Genomic DNA, 7,194 nt, shown 5'->3' with positions numbered 1-7,194 from the left:
AATTTGCATTTGTCTAAAAAAAAATCTTCAATATTTTGGCTTAAATTATTTGAAAACTTCAGAAAATACTGGAACTCAATGTTTTTCTATGAACACAGCCATAACTTTATTTGATATCCTGGCAAAATATGTTTCTGACAATGCACAACATTCTCTCTGAAACTTACTAGCTGTTTGCATTCTTCTGTAAAGGTTCAAACATACTAAACAAATTGTTAATTAAAAATCGTACCTGCTCCCCAAGTTTCCCCAGAGCTACTCCCCTTTGAACTCCAGCATGCTGTGTTGTAATGTATTTCGGAATTGAAAGGAGAAAGAAAATTGCTATAAAGTATGAAGAGAACTGGTATGGATCCTGAATGAATCAGGTTGGCATTTTGGCATTAAATAATCATAATCAAATGCTAACATGAATGTCATGGGCCACATGAACAAAAGACAGATGAACGCTTAAACCAGTAAGACAAATGACATTCAGACTCCTGAACCTAAAGACTCATGAGCTTTAAACACAGGAATCCTTATGACATATGAGAAACACGGACCTACGAAACAGCTGAACATCTTGAGACAAGATAACAACTGAGGAATCATGGACATCAGTATATATATTTCCATCACACAACGGGAAACATGTAATAGGGCCCAATTAATCATCGTGATCATGTTTAACGTTCGCCCAGGTGAAGGGTTCTGTCCCCATTCCCAAACAAGGGACATACTGAAGTCTTCAAAATTTACTGCACAAACCAAAGCCTTTAAAATTGGAAGTTGTTATTTCCTGCTTAAAGTTCAGCATTTAGAGTAATGACAACAACTAGTTCACCCGTTGTCAGTATAATGTGACCGGGCGGAGTGCTATGCTGGGTGCCTTCGTCATGGCATTTCAGTGAGATTTCACTATAACTCGGCATCATATCTGCCTATCGTAAGGAGGCAAATACACCAACATATATACCTTGTATTCAGCATACATACACAACACACACAGGGGCGCTTCCCTAAATGACCTTAGCTGTTCATAGGATGTTAAACACGGCATCCAATAAAAGTATTGTCATTTTCACATATAAACGATATTAGCTTAAGCAAATAATATTCTATGCTCATGTGTTTCGGAAGAGCAGATGAAAAGTAATTTTCTTACTTTTTGCTGGCTACTTGTATGGTTGTGGGCGGCATTCCAAGTAGGTAGGGTTAATATGGACAGGCACACAATTGTCAAGATGCCATTAACAGGTATTATATCTTGATACCACTCGACTATTGCGACAGTCTTGGCTTTTTTTCTTTCTTTCTGAGTAACAAAGCTGACAAGGTAATATCACTATTGAGAAACATTGATTGCACAATGAATTACAATGTACAACACAATATGGATTACTCTGTACATTTCAATCTTGAAATATACAGGTGGCAGGCCCAGACACCTGTCTGTGATATTTCCAAATGTAGCCGGTGGATGTTGAATAATCCAATTAAGACAAAGAGGCCTAATTTATAAGATGCCTGTATTACTCAACAGTTACTTAATCCTAAAATGCTTGAGGTGTCTTTTGAAAAGTCACAAATGGGCAACCTCGATATCAAGCCACATGTCAATTATAAATTCAGGGCCCGTATTTATGAAACTGTTCTCATGCTCCAGTATGGATTCTGTGCTGACATCAACTTTCTTCTTTATCACTTAAATCATGTCAAACGATCAAAACGTCAAAAGTAAACATTGAAAACAGTACTCAAGACAGATATAAGTCTCTTCAATCTATCCCAAGTCATTGACAAAATAAGATTTTATTATTAATTTATAACCGGAACAACAGATTAGGCTTACGGACAAAATCCATGCTTGAACACAAGAACAATTTCATGAATACGGGCCCATGTGTTGAGTTCTTGAGAAGAGTATTGAACTTTCTTAACATACAATTGGTTGTATGTCTATTGCGATCTGGGTTATGGGACTCTGTCATTCATTTTGACATATGTTAAGAGCCCGTCAACCGCAAGCTATGTACCGAAATATCACGATCCTGTGTAATATGTTTCTTGAGATGTTTCTTGAAGTTTTAACCAATTGATCACCTTCAAATTCATAGTCGGTACTTAAGGTCGTTCATTTGTGATATCCCGTAGCCAAGCAAGCTACATGACAAATGATCAGGACTTAGCGTAATGGGGTTCTAGAGAAGATGTTTGAAAAAAAAAACCACATTTGACCCCTCTGACCTTGAATATGAGTCAAGTTATTTATTTTTTCACGTGTGATGCCAGATAAAAAAAAATGCCGTCGTGACTCAATGTAAGTATAGTTCTTTGGACGTAATTTGAAGATTATAATACATTTGACCCTGTAACCGTGAATATTGGTCAATGTCATTTGAAAATAATAAATCTGCTTGCCCTTTATCCCAGTAAGCTAAATGCCAAAAATATGACCCTGCACTCTTTTGAAGCCACACGAATATTTGACTCTTGTGAACATGAAAACGGATGAAGACAGTTCTTTACACCAGCTTCATTATGTATGATATGCATACAAAATATGTCGACTCTAGAATTCGTGCATATTAAGAATAAATTGTTTAAAGTTGTCAACATATTTACCCATGTGACCTTAAATATGAGCCAATTTGTTAATTTAACAAAGCTGACAGATCCCCCAACCTAGTAACTAACATGCAACATATCAAGACTGGAACTCGTGGTTCTAAAGTAGTGTGAAGTTCGCAGAAAAGATTTGAAAACGATTATAAAACAGTATTTGTCACTTTCTTATCCTCATAACATGCATCTAAAAAAACACAGGAAACATCATGTCGTCTTTTAAAAATTGAAAACTCCCAGAATATGGCAAGCTTTTTACATAAGTAAATTTGAGAGCCAGTGCTAAGCGTTGCTAAGGACAAGGAGGCTGACAAAAATCGTAATTGCTGTCAATTGTCTGTTTACAAAAGTATGATTTGGGCAGATTTTCTTCAAGCAATTGCAGTTATAAAAGAACTGGTAAATGAGTCTTTTTGGTGTATATTGGATTTGGTTTAGCGAGGACCCATCGTATACACTTGCAATGATAATACTAATAAAAGAGGCCCCAAGGTCATACAGATTGAAACGTTTCCAACAGGAAATGTAACAAAAACAAAGAGATAAATAAAAGGCATTCGACTCTTTTACGGCGTGCAAAGAGAGCAACCTATCTATATATTTATGGGTCGCCATTTTCGTATTTATTTATAGTACCGTTTGTGATATCAACCATTCGAATATGGCCGGTGTTTGAACAGCGAGCATCGGTGGCGGACCCAGGGGTGTTGCCCTAGTTCCCCGGGCAACACTGTTTTTTCTGTGTCCAAAAATAATCTGGACCAAGGTTTTTGAAGATTTTCCTCTATTTCATATGGAATTTCCTTTTAATATCAACCATCCCTTCAACTATGATTTTCTATGGCTTCTCTTTGCCAGCAGTTTGAATATCTATATAAGCCTAAGAGTCCACTATGGTGTGTTCCCTGAACGCATACATATTGAGAACAATAGGTAGAAACATCAAAGGGAGTGTAATTATAGTTTGTAGTATATATCCTGATATATTTTACCTGTAGGTCTACCTGTGATTATTAAAGGTAACAAGTTTGTATCATATTTGTATTGTATTTTACCTGTAGATCTACCTGTCAGTGTGACAGCCCCAACAGCTCCTCTATAGTTTAAGTTTTATTTATTCACTCCGACACACTTACGTGTGTAACAAGAGGTCACATACATATAGTAAGTATGACACATGGCGTGTGATGTACACAATTACAACATTGTACATAGCATAGATACATATAGAAGTACACAAATAGTACAGAAATTAAGTTAATATTTTTTCAAGCTTTTCTATGAATTTACAAAGTTTTGTGTAAATTTTTACATTAAATATATTAAACAATCCTTGCATTTTTAATTGACTTGGATAAGTGAAATAATATTTTGGTATATATTTCTCTCTTAGACATTTAACTAAAACACTTTCACATATAAATAAGTAATGAAATTCATCTCCAATGTACAAATTACATAATGTACAGGTTCTTTCTTGACGAGGAATACCTAACCATCTTCCTTTTTCTATGGGTAAATGCATATTGCAAGAACGGAATTTACACATTATTTTCCTATCATTTGTATTAAGTTTAATTAAATATTTTTCTTGTTCAAACTTTGTCTTTAATATTGAATATGTTTGTCCTCTAGAGGAGTTAAGAATATTATCAAACCATCTCTGTATAAATTGATCCTTCAGTCTATTTTTCACAAGCCTCTTAATTTCGTCTTTTGAAAAAGAACATGTAGATTGATAGTACCACACATAGTTCAGGCCAGTTTGAGAAAAAATATCTTTAACATATGCGAGCCATTTAAATAACATAGTTCCATTTTCATGTAATGTATACATAAGCTTATAAATAGTACTTGATAACTTACTAGAGGTAATCAACTTATGCCAGAATACTATTATTCTACATTTAATTTCGATGTCTAGTGGGTATCTTCCAAGCTCACCATAAACAATGAAATTTGGTGTACTTTTTCTTACATTTAGTATATATTTACAAAATTGAAGATGGATTTTTTCTATAATATTTGTGTTTTCAAAACCCCATATTTCTGATGAATACAGAAGAACTGGCATAATTAATGAATCAAATATCTTCAATTGTAGATCAACTGGTAAAGATATGTTTCTCAATTTCTTATAGACAGCAAACACTGATTTCTGTGCTTGTTCAACAATTTTTTTCCTTGCTTTAAAGAAGCTACAACTAAAATTAAAGAATAATCCTAGATAGGTATACCCTTCCAGTATTTCTAATTCTACGTTACATAATGTAAAATGGGGAGTTCTTGCACATTTTCTTTTTGAAAAGATGACAATTTTAGTTTTTCCTGAATTGATAGTTAACTTCCAAGTATTACAGTATTGTTCAAATTCATTTAAAGCTAACTGTAAACCATCTGGTGTTTCTGAAAACAGGACAGTATCATCGGCATATAAGATAATGAATAGTTTGAGATACACTCCAATGTTATCAATACATAATTTGTCTATTGTTTGAAGACAATTTACATTTTTTTCAACAAGATAAGTTTCTAAATCATTTAAATAAATTGCAAACAAAAATGGCGATAAATTTTCGCCCTGTTTTAAACCGATCTCACAATTGAACAAATCCGACTGTTCACATCCATTTTTAACACATGATTTGGTTTTATCATATAGCTTATAAATAATATTGAAATTTTTCCCAGTAATGTTGCTTTTTTGGAGCTTTTTCCACAGACCAACTCTCCATACAGAATCGAACGCCTTACTAAAATCGATGAACGTACAATAAAGTTTTTTTCCTAATGAAAAATATATTGAGATTAAAGAATACAATACAAACATGTTATCGGTTGTAGAATGACCCTTTCTAAACCCAGCTTGTGCACTGCTTATCAGGTCAAATTCGTCAGAAATTTTATTTAAACGATTATTAATAACCGAAGTGAAAACTTTGCCAAGGCACGAGACTAAAGTGATCGCTCTATAATTATGCGGATCTTTTGAATCGCCTTTGTTTTTATATACTGGTTTTATAATACCGATCTTCCACACATCTGGTATAGACGCAGTATTCAGAATAAGGTTAATTTTTTTTTGATAAATTGTTAAAAATACATCCATTGTACTTTTTAGATATTCATTTAGGATTTGATCTATACCAGAGGCTTTACTATTCTTCAAATTGATTAAAGAAAATTTAATTTCATCAGTGGTAATTTCACCATTCAGATAATCATCAAAAATACTATTATCAGGATTTTCCAGCTCAAAATCGTCATCATCATAAACAGACTTGTTCAGATCCTTAAAGTATTCATATAATTCAGTAATACATATATCAGCATTACCTTTCTTTACAGATCCGTCACATTTATTCAAAATATTCCAGAATTTTTTTGAATCCATTCTAGCAGTATTTCTTAACTCGCTTGACAATTTCTCCTGATAATTTCTGTAATTTTTATTCAATGTTTTTCTATAAACTTTACTAGCTCTATTGAGATTAGTTTTATTTATAGGATTATTTACTTTGTGAAATAAGGCCTTGGCTTTATTAAATTCAACTCTGTTTAAGTGGCATTCCCTATTAAACCAAGGTTTATTATCACATCTCAACCTCCGTTTCCTGTAAGCATTGTTACTACCAAAAACCTGCTTAGCAGAGCCTTTGAACAATTCACTAATTGAGTTTACAATGTCATTAATTTCGTTATTGGTTACATTGTCGTGTTGTTTATTTAATAATTCATTTAATTTATCATTAATTCTATGGAGATTACCTCTTTCATCATCTAGTATATGTTTTACAAAATCTTGTTCTTTACAGGATTTCCACTTTGTATATCGATTTTCATGACATTCGGTATTATATATACATTCATCAGTTAATTTACAAAGGCTAAATACAAGTCTACAGTGGACATCTGATATGAGTGGGTCAAAAACTTTGATTTCAAAATCTGTTGTATACCGAAACATATCTGACGACAGCAATAGATAATCTATAACGCTGACATCACTACATGTAGTTTTACCTATATAACTTTGAAATTGTTATATTTCTAACAATAGATATATATAGCTACTTATACTCTAAACAATAGGGGATTAATCTCCCATTGTCTATATATTAGTATTGTATTGTATTGTTTATTCACTTTCAGCCTTACGGCCCATAAGCATTACAGCATAATACAGAGTAATTAATGTGTACATGTACAATAAGGGTGTCGAAAACATTACACAAATATTGAATAACATGTAACATAACCTACATTGTACAAGACAAGCTGATTTGATAGATGGCGGACAGTTGTACGCACATGAGAATACAAATGACAAAAGAAAAATATTAATGAGATGATTAATTGAAGTAATGTACATGATTGAAAGATTGGAAGAATCTCAATCAAATGAAGTAAGAAGTAATCAGTTTTTATCTGGAGATAAAAAGAAAAAGCATGCACATGATAATTAAACAATGCACATTATGTCGAGCGTAATAGTAAACTTGATTGTAAATATTTACCTAAATGACAAAGTTCTTTCCTATTACGAACTGCTAGCAACTGTACAAGTTTATAGGACGACGGACGGTT

The sequence above is a fragment of the Mizuhopecten yessoensis genome, unplaced genomic scaffold (assembly GCF_002113885.1).
Source record: "Mizuhopecten yessoensis strain PY_sf001 unplaced genomic scaffold, ASM211388v2 scaffold8839.1, whole genome shotgun sequence".
NCBI lineage: Eukaryota > Metazoa > Mollusca > Bivalvia > Pectinida > Pectinidae > Mizuhopecten > Mizuhopecten yessoensis.
Note: the sequence above shows the minus strand (reverse complement) of the source record.